The sequence below is a fragment of the Cervus canadensis genome, chromosome 10 (assembly GCF_019320065.1).
Source record: "Cervus canadensis isolate Bull #8, Minnesota chromosome 10, ASM1932006v1, whole genome shotgun sequence".
NCBI lineage: Eukaryota > Metazoa > Chordata > Mammalia > Artiodactyla > Cervidae > Cervus > Cervus canadensis.
Window position 1 is genome coordinate 67,590,766 of NC_057395.1, and position 19,399 is coordinate 67,610,164.

Here is a 19,399-nt window from a genome sequence, read left to right on the forward strand (position 1 = left end):
GCTTGGCCCATTGACTTTGACAAGTCATTGCTACACCTCTGCGGCCTCCCTTGAAGTCAAGCAGTGTCTTTTTTCATATTGAGGCAAGGGCACATTGGCAAAGGGGCAGCACGACTGTTGACCACAGGCTCTGTGCTAAGGGTTTTACATCAACTACTCCACTTAAAGCTCATCTCTATCAGGTAGTATTTTAGTTGTCCCGATTAACACATAAGGAAACAGGCACAGAGACCTTAAATGGCTTTCCAATGAACACTAGTGAGTGGGTGGATTAGTTTCTTCTTGCTGATGTAACAAATTGTGGCAAATTGTGTGGCTCAAAACAGCACAGATGTATGGTTTTACAGTTCTGTGGGTCAGAAGAATAATGCAGATCTCATAGGACTGAAGTCAAGGTGTCGGCACGACTATGTTCCTCTCTGGAGGCTCAGGGAGAATCCGTTTGCTTGCTTTTTCAGCTTCCAGAGGCCACATTCCTTGGCTCCTGGCTTCCTTTCTCTAGCTTCAAAACCAGAAACCTAGCATCTCTCTGGCCTGTTTCCATTATCACGTTTCTTTCTCTAACTCTGATCTCTTCTGCTCCCTTCTTCCAATTTTAAGAATCTTTGTGATCTCACTGGATCCACCCAGATAATCCAGGGCAGTCTCCCCATCTCAAGATCAGCTGTTTAGCAAACTTAATTCCGTCTGCAACTTTAATTCCCCTTTGTCCTGAAAACTAAGATAGAGACAGGTTCCAGTCATTTAGATGTGGGCATCTTTGCAAGGCCATTATTCTTCCTAACATAGGGGGACAGGTAAGGAACTGAACCCAAAAACATTTTGGCTCCAGAATCCATGCTCTTAATTAGAAAACATAGCAACTGCTTAGGACACGTGACCATTTGCACAGCCTCCACACAAACCCATGCAGTTGTGCAAAGTACATCTAAGCGAAAAATAACCACTGGGAAGACATATAAAGCCTACTGCCTTTTCCCAGTGTGTTCCTTTCCAGTTCCATGGAGGGAACCTTGTCATACTAACCAACGTTATTTAGACTGAAAGCTATCTTAGACTCTGATGCTCCCTCCCCATTTCTTTCTACCCTAAATGACTCTCTCTGTCTCCCTATTTCTTTCACCCCCAACACACACACACACACACACAAATCAGTCACTCTGATGTATACATACATAGTTTGACCTCTAGCCTCACCCCACGTTTCAGGTACTAAGACTCCCCCCACCAGTTTCTCACTATAGATGACTTAGGAGCCGTCCTTAATTCTCCCCCTCTATTGATTACCCGCACATCTAATTCTTTAACAGATACCCTCAGCCTTGCTTCTAAAATAGCTCTCTGCCCACTTCTCTCTCCCTCCTCTATGCCACTGTGATCCAGCCAGCATCATCTCTCATGGGGACACCCCCGTCTCATCTGCCTTCCCACCCTCACCCTTCCAGTCTCCATTTCCCACATAACACACCTAATGATTTTTACTTAACAATAGTAGAATTGATGACACATTACTGCTTGAAAACTTTCACCAGCTCCCCAAGCTTTTCAGGACAAAGACCACTATTTGAAATATGACTAGTAAAGCTGAAGGACCTGGCCCCTGCCCACTCCTCCCCCTTCACCCTGAATTTTGCTCCTCTTTGCTCAGTCTTCTCAACCTTTTCTGCCTTTTTTCAGTTCTTGATCGCCACAGTCATGTCCACCTCCAGTCCTACTTGTAGGCTGTCCTCCCTACCTGGAATGTGTTTATCTACACTCTTCACCTGCCTAACTCAACTTTCCATACACTTTAAGTCTCTATTTATTTATTTTTCTGATTTTTTTTTTTTTTTTGCCAAACCACATGTCATGTGGAATCTTAGTTCCTCTACTAGGGATCGAACCCATGACCCCTCCAATGGAAGTGTAGTGTCTTAACCACTGGACCACCAGGGAAGTCCTCAAGTCTCTGTTTAAATGCCATGTCCCTAGTGAGGTCTCTGCTGTTACCACATGCACACACACACACACATTCATGAGTACACACATATCTCTGATAGCACCCTTTGTTTAATCATGCTTATGAAGATAATATTGTTTCATTATCTAATTATATGTGCATATCATGAACTATGTGACTATTCTTTCCATACCATCCTCCCTCCACTATAAGATCTTTGAGGGCAAGGGCTGCACCTGTCTTTTCCTCTCTCCTGTGTCCCTGTCACCTGGAACCTGGGGCACAGGCGCTCCACAAATGCATGTTTAATAAACGCCTCAGGGATGGAGTCCCATTCATCTGTCATCCTGTTGTCATCATTATGACCACCACCACTGCCATCATCATCCTTGCATTTCGTATTTTGTATCTTATAGATGATAAAAGAAAAGTTCATATTTGCATCCAAACGTACCACTTGGAGGTAGGGAGGATGACTATCATTCCACAGCTATGTAAATTGAAGCTCAAAGAGAATTGCAATCTCCCCAGGGCATACAGCACGAAGTATGGCCCAGTTCAAACCTGCTGTGCCTCTAGATGCCCTAAGGTTATAGCCCAGAGAGGACTTGAAGGGACCCAGGGAAGGGCGGTGGGGCTCCTGAGACCCAAGACTCCAGAGGGAAACACCAAAACCAAACTTGATTTTCTCTAGGATTTGATTTTCCTCTCATTATTCATGAGAGGGGGTGGGAGAACGGGCCCTCCCCATTCAACTGCTCTCAGCACTAGCACAAGACCTTGGTAAAGTGGTTATAAATGTTCCCCTTCTGTGAGCTTCTGAAAGGAGGTCTACACCCGTGGTCAGCAGTCCAGAGGACCAGCTACATGGAGGGAGAGGGGAAAGGGAAGGCATGAACAGTTACCAGGGGTTCTCTGTGTCAATGAAGATAAAAATAAGACCCGGGATAGAGCTCACAAAATCCTGCGTATTCTGTCTCTGCCTCCATGTTCTATCCTATTTCCTTTTTCTTTCTGTCCCCGCAAGTCTTTAAGATCTCAGTCTGTGTGTGCATCCTTAGTTATTCTTGGATTCAGTTCCTCTTCTTTATTAGTATAATTGCTTTGTTGCCTTCTGTCTGTCCTACTAGACTAGGGTTGCAAACTAAGGTCCACAGACCAATTCTAGCCCTCCACCTGTTTTGTAAATAAAGTTTTATTGGCACACAGTCAGTTTCATTTATTTACATGTTGGCTGTGGCTGATTTGAAGCTACAACAGCAGAGTTGTCACAAATACAACACGACCTACAAATCCTAAAGTATTTGCTATTTTGTCCTTTGCAGAAAAAGCTTGCTAAACCCTAGACGAGAATATAATAAAAAGAACCATGTCTGTGACTGCTTTCACCCACCATTTTTGTCTCTGGTGCTTAACAGAAGGCTTAATCCACAGAAGAGTGAAAAGCTATTTTTTGAGTAATGGATGAAAGAGTACCCCACCCAGGCTATTTCCACACAAACATCTTGTTCAGTCTCCCGCTTAAGACTAGAAGCGTAAGTGCTGGTATCTCTATCTAGAAAATTGAAGTTTGTTGAGGTCGAAAATCTCAACCAAAACCACGTGTATTCTGGGCAGCCGGGACACGACTGATTCTAAGTCAGCTCTCTGCTGACACCTGGTACAAAGGCAGCCTCTGTGGAGCCCTTGAGATGAACAAGACTGCGATTCCATTTATACTGTGCCTCAATCCAAAGGCAAGCTCGTTCCACTCACTTCTACCTGTTGGATACTCTTCTAGGAACTTTACATCCTTTGGGAGAAACTAGTAGTTTTAGCTTCCTTATATCTATCAGGGATCCAATGGGCCTATCTTTCCTCTTTCCTTGATTCTAACAAAACCTTTTATTCTAGCTTCTTAATACAGCATTGAAGGGCTTCTTACTGAAACATTGGGAGAATGCATCAAGAAAAGGTCAAGTCCCGAGCCCATCCAATCTGTGGAAGAGAAAGCATGCCTACAGCAGTGTAGCATAAGAAAGCATAATTACTATATGCAGGACCCTGAAAATAATAGCATGCCATGTGCAGACCACTCAGAGAAATGAAGAGGTACTTGGGTGTATCGCCAGCCTATGATTAGGAATGCAGAGTTTGGGGCTAACCTTTGATGAGGTAAGATCAAGGGAACTATGATTGCAGCCATGTTTATTGGAATGTGGGAATTATATTTTACCATGGATCTCAAAGCACACACATAAATCAACCATAGGGCTTTCTTGATTAAGGTGGGACCCCCAGCCTCTCTAGGTTCCTCCTATCTGCCAGCCAGTGGGTGCCAAGAACAAAATTTAAGTAATATGAGTGGCTTATAGTCTAAGTTTCCTGGAGACAAAACTTGAAATACATGTGGTTCATTTGACTTTTTATGGATATTTAGGGCATCTCTGACTTTAAAAAGTTTAGTCAAGTGTCTTGACTCCCACAGAAATTCATATTTATAATCCTTCCACCTGGTCAAGAGAGTGATTCATCAATGTGTTTGGTTGAATTAATTTAAACTATAATGTAACTTATTTGTTATTTTACCAGCTGTTATATAGGAGGCACTATTCTAGGCATTTCACATACTTTGCAGGGAGAAGGATTAATGGTTTTGGACTCCTTATAAGTTGGTTGTGAAATACTTATGAATTTCCTGAAAAGATTCATTTGTTCTTTTAGCAAATGTTAACTGAGCATCTAATATAAACCAGGCCCTACCCTAGGCACTGAGGAAACAGAGGTGAAAAAATATGATCCCTGTATTGTAAGAGCATGCACTTTAGCAGGAGAAAGAGGCACAGAAATAGTCATAATATTTCATAAGCTATGCTTATAATAATGACAGTAGCAATAGTAATAATTTATTCAGCACTTATACTGATAGACATTTATACTAAATGACCTCATTAAATATTATTAACAACCCTTTAAGGTACATATTCAGGATTCCCTGGTGGCTCAGTGGCAAAGATTCTGCCTGCCAATACAGAAGACATGGGTTCAATCCCTGGGTCAGGAAGATCCCCCAGAGTAGGAAATGGCAACCCACTGCAGTATTCCTGGGAAATCCCTCAGACAGAGGAGCCTGATGGGCTACAGTCCATGGGTCACAAAAGAGTCAGACACAACTGAGCGACTAAACAACAAGGTATATTTTCACCTCCCCAATCTATAGATGTGGAAACTGAGGCTAAAGTAGGATAAGCTACTTGACCGAGAATTTACAATTAGTCAACTTAGAGCCGTCTGACCCCAAAGCTTCTTACTGCCATCTGCCTTCCTCACCTCCCATTAAATTTTCAGAAATATGTGTGCAGTACAATGAGAGCACAGAGGACCCAAGAGCCAGATGGGGAAGAATGGAAAAGTTCCGTAGGAGGATGAGAGTTGAGGCAGGACTTTAAAAAAAAGTCAACATTTGCTAAGCTGTAAAAGATGGATGCTGAGTAGCAGTGGAGAACTGTGATAAGAGCTTGGGGTCAAGAAAATTTCTGCCATTTTAAGGAACAGAGAGATTGGTGCAACTGGGAGTTAGAGTACATTGGAAGCAATGTGGAGAGATGTGACCAGAGTAACACAATGGAACCAGACCATCATTGTCCTTGAGGACCAGCCAGGTCAAAGGGCCCTGACTCTTTCATAAGGAAGAGCCACTGACCCTTTCTAAGCACTGGAATAACAAAGGTCCATAATATTTAGAGTATGGAGTCACACCCTTACCACATTTAATTCCCTAGGGCCTGCTGTACTACCTGGTACAAGGTGGTGCTCAATAATGGTTGGATAAACTCATCTATCTTCTTAAAACAACCCCCAAGACAGCGATGTGGAAGATACATTGGAGAAGGAAAAGACTAGTGGCAAAACATAAGTCAGGAGCTGGTTGGAAAATATAGAAGAAATAGCAGTGATAGTAAAGGAGTTGATGTGAGAGAGATGTTTGAAGTAGAATTGATACATTTTAGAGACAAAAAGCCCATGTGGGTTCAGACAGAGAACATCGCTGGAATTACTTCCAGAATTCCTATGGGCATCTGAAGTCTCAGTGGGGAATACAGAAAGGGAGGTGGAGTTGGGAATTTTGAATTCGGAACATGAGTGCATAGACCGGAAGGCCTGATATGAGTGAAAGGGAAAAGAGATCAAAATGGTCACCAGCCCCTTGCTGGTTTTCCTGAGGCCGCGGCAGGAAGGGCAGCTCCTGGGGGCTCAGCAGTCACACAGTGTGAACTGTCGTGATGAGGAAACGGGAGGAAAATCTGTATTAGAGATCCTGAAGGTGCGAGGAACTAAAACTCAGTAACCTGACCATTTCAAGCATATAGTTACCCTCAGCAGGAACTGCAGGCAAAGCCAGGGCAGATTTCGTAGCCTTTTCCTGTGGAAAATTTATGAAGCCCAGATTGGAGAAAATGTTCTGATCGTTTTAAGGCTGGCATTTTAAGTTGGAATGCCGTCCCAAAGGAGCACAGAACGGCACAATTCAATAACTCTGACCATTGTGGAAAAATGCCATGCGCCAACAGCGATTTTCCATAATTTTGTTCAGAAAATCGGAAAGAAATGCAGAAAATGGATTTGCAGCCCTGGCAGCAGGCAGAGAAACAGTAGCAGAGGGCTGCAGGCCAGTAATTGATGTTTCAAATATCACTGAGTGCTTTGCCTGTAATTTTAGGGGAGAATGATAATAATTAAAAGCACAAACTTACAAGTCATTTCTGAGGAGGGAAAATGCTGAATGCACTTAAAGTCAAGGGGCTTTGTTGAAATGTTTAACTTTTTCCAGAAAGCTCTCAGATAGGCAGTGATTAGTTTTATGTTCACAGAATGACTTTCTCCCCAAATGTTCCAAAGTGCCACAAATGGAAGATTCTTAACCTTTGGGATTATCCGGGAGCCAATAATAAAGCTGTACCCACATGACATTTCAAAATGTTCAGACCTTACTTGATGATATTGGTTTCTGTCACAAACAGCACACTCTTTAAAAGGAAAATTAAGCCTTCTTCTTCCCTTCCTTCCATTATGGAATCAGTTGTTAGAATCACTCACGGAAAATTAGGTTTGAGACTTTGCTATGAGACAGATTTGAACTTGAGTCTACAATCGCCCTCATTGGCTCTGTAATCTCAAACATGTCACTCATCTTCTCTGAGCCTCTGTTTCTTCTGATGGAAATTGGGTATAGCAATGGCCCTCACTTGCCATAGGGTGAATATTCTGGATTACCTAAGATAAGTTAAACAATTGGCACGGTTCCCCATTTAGGATGGATGCTCAACAAAGATTAGCTATTATTCATAGCATTTTTGCTGCTCAAATGACAAAGGCACAGTATTTTTATATATGATCTATTTTCGCTGATGGAATGTAATTTCCTCAACTACAATTTGGCTTAATCTTCTTGACATTGCGAACAAACAAAACAGCCAAAGACTAAACTGAGTTCCCTACTCCTACCCGGAAAGAAATCCCCTTCAGTGACCAAACTCAAGGACTCAGTTTTCTGTATGTCTAACTCCATCTTCTATCATAGGTCCAGGCATACAGTGAGAACTCTATATACACGTGGAGCGTATGTTTGTCTAGATTGACAAATAGCTTTATCTCTCCACTGTGATAAAGGAAAGGACAGGGAACATGGTACCTTATCAGCTTCTTTTTAAAAAAATTTCCCTGGAGTATATTTATAATGTTGTGTGGGTTTCTTTCATGCAGTAAAGTGAATCAGTTGTACATATACATACATCCACTCTTTTTTTAAAAAGATTCTTTCCCCAAATAGGTCATTGCAGAGTACTGAGTATAGTTCCCTGTGCTATACAGTAGATTCTTATTAGTTATCTATTTTATGTAGAGTAACGTGTATATGTCATACTCAATCTCCAAATATATTCCTCCCCCTACCCCTTACTGCCTGACCTTATCAGCTTCTGATGACTAACTTTGTGCTTCCACCAAAATCACTAACTGTGACATCTGGGGTTTTTTTCATGTGCACACTCTCTTCCTTCCAACACTGACCGGAGGTGACCTGTAGCTTGGCTTGACAGAGGAGATAACAAGCTTTGTCTGAAAAGAGTTGACTGGGACACTGTGATTAACAAGTGAAGTGAACACATTAAGCAAACACTGTAATTGTAGTGGCCTGCTGTTAACACTGCAGTAAACATAGTCATTTGCCTTATTCTTTCACACCATCACCCTCTTCCTGGCCTATCAGAGTGAATTTTGTTCTCCAGACCACATTTACTCACTTCCTTAGTTTTGACCAACATGACCCTACCTGTTGGTTCATGATTTTGAATATGGACTGGCAACTAGTAGGAGATGAGAGGCAGGACTTTTACTGTTTTTCCCGGCTCAAAACAAGATCCCTGATGACCCAGGAAATAATTCACAGCAGATAGATACACTGCATAGCATAGAAGCAGACAAATGTATGTCAGGCTTGTGGCTTGTATTAGCCTGAGAAGTAATTCTGTCTTGACTAGCATGGCTTGAAGGGAAAACAGGAAGCTGTCATGAAAAATCATACACTTTCTCAGCTCCTCTTTAAATAATATGTTAGCAATCAAATCCAGCTGTATTTTTGTGCCAGAAACACCTTTATTCAAATATAGGACTAGATGTTCTAAAAGTACCTACAGCGTTGTGCTAACCCCAAAATTCTAGACACTGAGTTGGGGTGAAGAGATTGTGTTTTCTCCCTGGAAACTGTATACCATGAAACTCTGATGTTCCAGGGGATAAATGTCAAATTCAAAAAATTTAAAGACCAGCCAAGCTGCAGTGAGACAAGGTAAGAGAAAGGCACCGTCCCATTGATTTCAATTTGAGGGAAAGAACCAATAGCATTATTTATTTCTAGTTGAATTTTCCAAGTCAAAGTCTGTTGGATTGTAATCAGAATTTAGTGTCAAGATAAAGATGACTGACCACCTATGAGGACTTAAGAATGGTGGTGTGAAAGTGAAAGTGAAAGGTTCTCAGTCGTGTCCGACTCTTTGTGACTCCAGGGACTACACAGGCCTTGGAATTCTCCAAGCCAGAATACTGGAGTGGGTATCTTTTCCCTTCTCCAAAGGATCTTCCCAACCCAGGTATCCTGCATTGCAGGCAGATTCTTTACCAACTGAGCCACAGGGAAGTCCAAGAATATTAGAGTGGGTAGCCTATCCTTTCTCCAGTGGATCTCCCCGACTCAGGAATCAAACCGGGGTCTCCTGCATTGCAGATGGATTCTTTACCAACTGAGCTATATGGAGTAGAACTGCAAGGGAACTCTCAGCAAGGAAGGATTTACCTGTCAATTCTATCCCAAGGACTCAGAATAACTTAGAAACACCAAGATTGGATACACATCTCTGGACCTGGAGGGTAGGTGTTTCTATTTAAGACTCAGAATTATTGTTATCTTCTAGACCTCTCCTTTAAATGGAGATGGATTCATCCCAATACCCATGTACTTAAGATGGGGGATGGTTTAAACAACTCCACACTCTCAAAGGCGGATACTAAAGGAATGAAGGAGATAACTCACCATTTAAACAGAAGTCTAGGGACTTCCCAGTGGTTAAGACTCCCACTTCCAGTGTAGGGAGCCTGGGTTCAATCCTTGGTCAGGGAACTAAGTTCTCATATGCCATGTGGCATGGCCAAAAAATAAAAATAATAAACAAGAAGTCCCCAAACCTGATGGGTACCAGAATCACTGAGTGATGTTGTTAAACAGATTATAAAGCCCTGCTCAAGACTCAGTTCAGTTCAGTCGCTCAGTCGTGTCTGACTCTTCGCAACCCCAAGAACTGTAGCACGCCAGGCCTCCCTGTCCAACACCAACTCCCACAGCTTGCTCAAATTCATGTCCAGTGAGTCTACAAGGAGATCAAACCAGTCAATTCTAAAGGAAATCAGTCTTGAATATTCATTGAAGGACTGACGCTGAAGCTGAAGCTCCATTACTTTGGCCACCTGATGCGAAGAACTAACTCATTGGAAAAGACCCTGATGCTGGAAAAGATTGAAGGCAGGAGGAGAAGGGGATGACAGAGGATAAGATGGTTGAATGGCATCACCAACTAGGTGCAAACCTTTCTCCACTGAATTGAATTTCAACCTTTATGAAAAGTAGTTGTCCATATATGTGTGGATCTATTTCTGGACCCTCTGTATTACTGTTTCACCCATCTATCTTTACACTTTGCCACACTGCCTTAAATTATTGTAGCCTTATACTAAATCTTGAAATCACATAGTGTTACTCCTACCATTTTGTTCCTATTTTTTCCAAGTTGTTTTGGATATTCTAGGTCCTTGGCATTTCTGTACGAACTTTATAAAGAGTTTGTCAATTTCTACAAAATATCCTTCTGGGTTTTTTGTTGGGATTCTATAAAATCTGTAGTTTAATTCGGGGAGAATAAACACCTTAATAGGGCTTCCCAGATGGCTCAGTGGTAAAGAATGTGCCTGCCAATAAAGGAGATGTGGGTTTGATCCCTGGGTCAGGAAGATCCCCTGGAAAAGGAAACAGAAACCCACCCCAGTATTCTTGCCTGGGAAATTCCATGGACAGAGGGGCCTGGTGGGCGACAGTCCGTGGGGTCACAAAGAGTCAGATACAGAGCAGGACTGAGCAACTGGGCACTCACACACGTAACACTTAAGAGCATTCCTTCTTCTGACCTATGAGACTGTATGTCACTCAGAAGTATTTTTAGTTTTCAGATTCCATATCTTTCACATTTTTATCAGATTTAACCCTAGGCACTTAATATATTTGTTATTATTATGAATTGCATTGTTTTATTTAACTTCCACTTCTGGTTGTTTCCATCTGGTATGTAGAGTTGATTGTGGCATATTGCTTTCATTTCCTATAAACTTGCTAAACTCAGTTATTAGTTCTAGAACTTTTTATAGATTGATTGGATTTTTGACATAGACAGTCACTTTGGTTGTACATAAAATAATTTGTCTTCTTTCTGTTTGGAATTTTGGTATCTGTGTTCATGAGAGATATTGGTGTGTAGTTTTCATTCATCATAATGCAATTTTCTAAAATTAGGATAAAGTTGGTTCATTAGAAAAGTAGGGAAGTAGTCCCTTCCTCCAGGTTTTACAGACATTTGTATAGAATTCGTATTATTTGTTTCTTACACATTTGGGGAAAAATCACCAGTAAAACTATCTTGACCTGAAGTTTCTTTGTGAAGTTTTTAACTACAAATTCAATAAATTTACCATATAGAGAGATATTCAGATTATCTATGTCTTCATGAATGAACTTTGGTAATATGTGTCTTCCAAAGAACTTTTGCAATTCACCTAAGTTGTCAAATTTACTGGCGTAGAGTTGTTTGTAATAGTTTCTTATCATCATCTTACTATCAGTAGAATCTTTAGTGTGATCACCTTTCTTATTTTTTATATTGCTAACTAGGAGGCATTGATCTATTTTCCTGATTACCCTGGCTAGATATTCTTCAGTTTTATTGATCTAAGAACAAAGATTTGGTTCCATTGATTTATCTTTATTGCTTTTCTATGTTTTATTTTGTTTGTTTATGCTATGACTTTTATTTCCTTTCTTCTACTTACTGTAAGTTCAGTTTGCTCTTGTTTCTTTTTTCTTTTTTTCTTTGCCATTTTCTTAAGTTGGACACTGAAGTATTGATTTGAGATTCTTCTTGCTTTCTAATATATGCATTTAATCCTCTAAATTTCCCCCTCAGTATTGCTAAAGTGACTTTACAGAAATTCTATGCTGTATTTTTATTTACATTCCATTTCAAATGCATTATAATTTCCTTTTTGATTTCTTCTTTCATCCAGGGATTTTTTAGAAATGTCTTATTTAATTTACAAATAGTTGGGAATTCTCAAAAGATCTTAATGTTATCAAATTTTAATTTAATTCCATTTTGCTATTTTGTATGGCTTAAATATTTAAAATCACTAAGACTTTGTTTTTGGTCCAGGATATGTTCTATCTTAATAAATATTATGAATGCACTTAAACATAATGTGCATTCTACTGCTGTTGAGGAGAGTGTTCTGTAAATCTTAATTAAATCAGAGTTCTTGATGGTATTATTTACATCTTCTATTTACTTACAGATTTTCTATCTGTTTTGGTCAATCAGTTTCTCAGAGAGAAGTATTGACATCCTCATCTGTACTTGAGGATTTGCATGTTTCTCCCTGATGTCCTTGGTTAATTTTTGTTCCATATGTTTTAAAGCTGTGTTAGGCATGTAATTGTGGCACTAGTGGTAAAGAATGCAGGAGACTCAAGAGACACTGGTTCGTACTTGGGTCAAGAAGATCCTCTGCAGGAGGGCACAGCAATCCATTCCAGTATTCTTGCCTGGAAAATCCCATGGACAGAGGAGCCTGGCGGGCTATAGTCCATAGGGTCACACAGAGTCGAACATGACTGAAGCGGCTTAGCACACACACATTGATGAATCAGCCATTATACAATTATAAAATAAAACCTTTTAACCCTGCCAATATTCTTAACTCTGATTTCCACTTCGTGTGATATTAAGATAGTTGTTTTTCAGTCATTAAGTCATTGGCAGGCAGACTCTTTACCACCGAGCCACCTTGGAAGACTGACATTAAGATGGCCATACCAGATTTCCTTTGATGGCTGTTAACATATTAACATGTGTCTATTCTTCTCTTTTTAACTTACTTGTAACTTTATATTTGAAGGTGTTTCTTTGTAAGGAGGATAGAGTGGGATCTTCCCTTTTGTTCTCCAGTCTGACAATGCCTATTAATTCTGGAGAAGGGCATGGCAACCCACATCAGTATCCTTGTCTGCAAAATCCCATGGACAGAGGATCCTGGCATGCTACACAGCCCATGGGGTCACAAAGAATTGGACACAACTGAAGTAACTTAGCATCTGTTAATTAAGATATTTAAACCATTGACATTTAATTGTATTATTGATGTGATTAGATTTAAAAGTGTCATCTTACATTATGGTTATCCCATATGATTTTTCTTCTCTGTTTCTTTTTTTTTTTTTTTTGCTTTCTTTAAATTAATTGAATATTTTAAAATTATTCCATTTCCTCTCTTTTCTTTGGATTACAGTTCACTGTAAGACTTTGGTTTATTAGGTAGTGGTTGTTTCAGAGCTTACAGTACACATTATTAACATCTCACAGTCTATCTTCAAGTGATATCATACCACTGCCTGTATAGTGTAGGAGTCTTATAAATATATCCTCTCTCATTTTGGGGAATATTCTTATCCATTTTACATAAACAACAATGCTACATTACATTGTTATCATTTTTATTTGAACAGTCAATGATCTTTTAAGATATTTAGGTTATAAGATATAACCTAAATATAATATCTTAGGTTTAAGATATTAGGTTAGGTTAGGTTATATCTCACATATTTACCCATGTAAATACCCTTTCTAACATTCTTCACTCTTTTGTATAGATCCGTATTTCCATCTGGTACCATTTTCCTCTGGCCTGTAGACTTCCTTTAATTTTTCCTGTAGTGAAAATCTGCTGGTGATGGATTATTTTTTGTTCATTTTTCAAGTGATTTTGTTATCATTTTTGAAAGATATTTTCACTGGATATTTTTATTCTTATATCCTATTCTAAGTTGACTTTTCTTTCTTTTAGTACTCTAAAGACATTGCTTTACTGTATTCTCTTGTTGTTTTATATCTTATGAGAAATTTACTGTTATCATTATGTTTGTTTTTCTGGATATAATATTAGTATATATATTTTCCCTCTGACTGCTCTTCAGATTTTCTTTTATCACTGGTATTGAATAAGTTGGTTATGATGTGTCTTGATATAGTTTTCTTCATATTTCTTGTGCCTGAGGCTTTGTGAGAGTTTTTGAATTTGAGTTTATAATTTCATCAAATTTGGAAACACTTTGACCATTATATCCTCAAATGTTTTTCCTGCCTTTTTTTCCCTTTGAGAACTCCAATTACACATATATTAGGCCACCTAAAGTTGTTCTGTAGCTCACTGATTCTCTTTTCATTTTCTGTATGTGGTTTTTGGATTTTAGTCTTTGTTGTTGCTTTGTCTTTTGTGCTTTTGTTTTGTTGTTGTTTCTTTGTTTTGATGGTTTCTGCAGCTGTCTTCAAGCTTGATAATATTTTCCACTGCAAAGCCTAATCTGCCATTAATCTCATCAAGAATATTTTTGTTTTTACACATTTGCTTTTTCCATGTTTCTTTTTGGATCATTTTTAAATCTTCCATGTCTTTTCTTGACTTTTTGAATATCTGGTAGAATTATAATAACTGTTTTGTTGTCATTTATCTGCCAATAATAGCATATGTGTCAGTTATGGGCCATTTTTATATTATAAATATATTTCTTCATTATCTTTCTTGTTTCATGTATGTTAAGTACTGTTTAAATGAGTGCTAGACACTGTGAATTTTATATTGTTGAGTGCTTATTAATTTTGTGTTACTATACATGTTCTTGAATTTTATTCTGGGATGCTATAAGTTATTAGGAAATAGTTTAATCTTTGGAGGTCTCTCTTTTAATATGTATTAGATGGGACCAGTTCAGCCTAGGAACAATTACTCTCCATTATTGAGGCAAGACCTCTCTATGAACTCATTCCAATGTTTCTTGAGTTTTGAGGTTTTCCAGTTTGTCTGGTAGAAACAGTCAACATTCCTTGTTCTCTAATCCTTTCAGATGTTGCCTAGCATCTGATCATTCATACATACACATGCATGTGTACATTCATCAGTGCTCAGTTTTATAATTAAGAGGGCCCTCACCCAACTCAAGAACCCCACTAGGCTCTGTCTTGGTTCCCCTTCCCTGCATTGTGGCCTTGAATCTCACTCACAGCAATAAGTCATGTCCAACTCTTTGAGACACCATGGACTATAGACTGTCAGGCTCCACTGTCCGTGGGATTCTTCAGATAAGAATACTGTCATGGGTTGCCATGCCCTTCTCCAGGAGATCTTCCCAACCCAGGGATCAAATTCCTGTCTCCTGCACTGCAGGTAGATTCTTTACCATCTGAGTCACCAGGGGAATAACCTGGAGAAATATAAGAGGTCTCAACCCTCAGAGAATACTCCCCTTCATTGTCTGATGTCTAGTGTCTTGCAAATCATTTCTTGATATATTCTATCAAGTTTTTTTTAATTGTTTTAGACTGTTTAATGTAGAAGGACAAACCCAGTTTCTGTTGCTCTATCTTGATTGAATACAGAAGTATTAAGCATTACTTTTATCCCCATTTTACAGATAGACTAAAGGCTCATATGGATTGATTTCCCTAAGGCCAAACATTGCTAATGAGCAACAAACCTAGTGTTAGAAGTACTTTAGGATGAAAGAAAGAAATAAGTGCATATTATGAGCAAATAAGTAAATCACAGGAGCACACTACCATGTGCCCACAGTATCCCAGTACACATCTGGGGCATCTTAAACATTAGCTACAAATTCCCTTTGAATTTCTACATTTGAGGGATTCAAATGCAGACAGCTTATTTGAATCCTGACTCTATCAATTAATAGTTCTTTGACCTGGAGCACATTAATTTACATTTCTAATCTTCAATTTACCTACCTGTAAAATGGAGATGATGAAAGTATCTGCCAAATATGGTTGTTGTGACTATCAAGTGAGATAATCTATGCAAAGCCCTTGGCACAATGGTGGATATTATTTTTCCATGATATTAAGTCTAACATGGGCTCAATAAAATTCAGCTTGATAAAATTTAGCTCTAACCCCAATCCAAATGAAATTCTTTCTTTCTCTTTGCCTTCCCTGAAATTAAGAAGTTGACTTTTTTTTCCCCTCTAGGTTACTAAGACTTTGCCCTGGAAATATGAATAAGGCAGCTCTTCCAAAAGCTAATTGATCTATCTTGTCTCTTTTTATAAACGGGATATGGAGTATTTCTCTTTTGGCTAGCCAAGTTTCTAGAACTACCTCTCTTAAAATATTTCTTTACTGGTCACTTCTTACAGTGTCCACCTAACTTGTCTCTAGATGTAATCCCTACATTTTTATTACATCTGTCTATCTTCCCTCAACAACTTTATATTTGTTCAAACTCATCCTTTTCCTTACCCATCCCCCTGGGCCCACGTAAGTGGCATCTGCTAGCAGACTTTCCTGTGAGTCACCTCCCAGTTACTCACTACCAGTGTTAACATAGGAAAACCAGAGTAGTATGTTTGCTTTCCTCATTCCAGCCACATAGAATTACAGTCCCATCCGAATACCATTTTCTTGCTATGTTTTCATTGCATCTGTTCCTGGCCTTGACCTTAGAAGAAAAAATAATTATTCTTGATATTCCAAGTAAATTTGATTCATGCTGTGACTTCATTTGGGGTTTCCCTCATGGCTCAGATAGTAAAGAATCTCCCTGCAATGCAGGAGACTCAGGTTTGATCCCTGGGTCAGAAAGATCCTCTGGAGAAGGGAATGGCAGTCTACTCTAGTAGTCTTGCTTCTTAAACACTTGGAAGAGTGTGAGGAGCAGAGATGAAATAAAAGATATCTATCCATCTGCCTAACACATCTTCTTTGCACAAAAACATCCAAGTTAAGGAAAGCAAGACCCAAGCATCAAGGGTTAAAGATTTCCACAGTGCACAAAGGGACCTTTGGTAAATGATCTCATTTAGCAACCATCACTGGGAAATCACACCCTGACTTCACACATCTCTCTCACCACTCACTGGGACGTTGGGCTGCTGTGTATTGATTATGTCCCCTGAGAGCAAAGACTTGCATACAAAACTGCAAACAACTCAGCAAAGTTGCTAAAAATAATTATATTTCAGTAGACGTTTCTAAGCAGAAAGGGAGAAAAAAATGTATTTGGCAAAACCAGAAATATCCAACAGACAGTGGAGTGGAACTGAGCAAAATAGTATATAAAAATAGCATTTAGGTCCCATCTATATTTAGGGATAAGGACTATAACGATACAATACAAATGTACCTTATGTAGCATTTGTCATCTCATTCTGGCTCTCAGATACTTGATAGCAGTAGATAATGCAGTTACAGAGAGATCTAATAGAAAGGAGACAGAAAAAAATTAAAAGACAAAGTCAGGTAGGCACAGTGGTATGTCAAATGAGCTTTACAAGTGAATTAGTAGACTGACAGGGCCCAAGGAGATTCCAAAGGACCTGTTAAAGTAGAGAATATTTTAGAATGAGAAAGACTAGATTCAAGGAGCCTTAGAAAGGAACAAAAACAAAAACTGAGATTCCTATACCTATGGGTGGAGCACCTAACATGCATCTACTGTTGCTCTAATTCCTTTCACACACTCTGTTGCATTCCACAGATCTCTATGCTATAAACATCTGCATTTTAACCTTGTAGGGGAAAAGAAATTGATGCTTGGGGAGTGTCAGGCTCAAGTCCCAAAGTTAGGTAACAAGGCCCTGAAGCAGGATTCAAGCCAAACCTTCTACCTCATGGTTCTTCTATTTCAATGCTCTTGTAGGTATACACACATGCACACACGTACACATTTCATCTAGGGAAGCTCATAAAAATGTGCATTTCCAGCCACCCACACCCTCCAAACTTTACTCCAGATCCACGTGGACTCAGTGGTAGAGTGTTTGAAGATTTGGGGTTGATAAAAGAAAAAGCTAAGACCACCAGAGGTAGGACCATACAAGTTTTATTGGACAGTAATTGGACAGAGTTGATGCAAGGAGAAATCTGTCAGAGATTGAGACCACCCAGAGGTTTCAAAGGGCCACTATGCAGACAGCAAGTGAACTCCCAGGGGAGGAGGATCTGAGGAGGAGCCTCAGTATCCAGGTGACATCTCTCAGCATCATGCCAGAGAATCCGTGGGTCCCAGGACTCCAAAGGGCAGCAGTGGTTCAAGGCTTTATAACAACAAGGTCCTATCTTATCAGTGGGGAACACCTGTCATGTGAGGTTTTGTTGTTGTTGAGTTGCTAAGTCATATCTAGCTCTTTTCACTGCAGCACGCCAGCTTCCTTGTCCTTCACTAACTCCCAGAGTTTGCTCAAACTCATGTCCATTGAGTCAGCAATGCAGTCTAAATTTCTCATTCTTTGCTGCCCCCTTCTCCTCTTTCCTTCAATCTTTCCCAGCATCAGGGTCTTTTCCAGTGAGTTGGCTCTTCGCATCAGGTGATCAAAGTATTGGAGCTTCAGCTTCAGCATCAGATATGCAAGGAAGACAGGTTCTTTGTGGCTATGAATCTGTTTATTATAAGCTTACCTCAAGAAACAAGAAAAAAGTCAAATAAATAACCTAACTCTACACCTAAAGCAACTAGAGAAGGAAGAAATGAAGAACCCCAGGGTTAGTAGAAGGAAAGAAATCTTAAAAATTAGGACAGAAATGAATGCAAAAGAAACAAAAGAGACCATAGCAAAAATCAACAAAGCTATAAGCTGGTTTTTTTAAAAAGTAGACAAAATTGACAAACCATTAGCCAGACTCATCGAGAAACAAAGGGAGAAGAACCAAATTACCAAAATTAGAAATGAAAATGGGGAGATCACAAAAGACAACACTGAAATACAAAGGATCATAAGAGACTACTACCAGCAGCTATATGCCAATAAAATGGACAACTTGGAAGAAATGGACAAATTCTTAGAAAAGTATAACTTTCCAAAACTGAACCAGGAAGAAATAGAAGATCTTAACAGACCCATCACAAGCATGGAAATTGAAACTTTAATCAGAAATCTTTCAGCAAACAAAACCCCAGGACCAGATGGTTTCACAGCTGAATTCTACCAAAAATTTAGAGAAGAGCTAACACCTATCTTACTCAAACTCTTTCAGAAAATTGCAGAAGAAGGTAAACTTCCAAACTCATTGTATGAGGCCACCATCACCCTAATACCAAAACCAGACAAAGATGTCACACAAAAAAAGAAAGCTACACACCAATATCACTGATGAACATAGACGCAAAAATCCTTAACAAAATTCTAGCAAACAGAATCCAACAACATATCAAAAAGAGCATACATCATGACCAAGTGGGCTTTATCCCAGGAATGCAAGGATTCTTTAATACCCACAAATCAATCAATGTAATACACCACATTAACAAATTGAAAGATAAAAACCATATGATTATCTCAATAGATGCAGAAAAAGCCTTTGACAAAATTCAACATTCATTTATGATAAAAACTCTCCAGAAAGCAGGAATAGAAGGAACATACCTCAACATAATAAAAGCTATATATGAAAAACCCACAGCAAACATTATCCTCAATGGTGAAAAATTGAAAGCATTTCCCCTAATGTCAGGAACAAGACAAAGGTGCCCACTCTCACCGCTACTATTCAACATAGTTCTGGAAGTGTTGGCTACAGCAATCAGAGCAGAAAAAGAAAGAAAAGG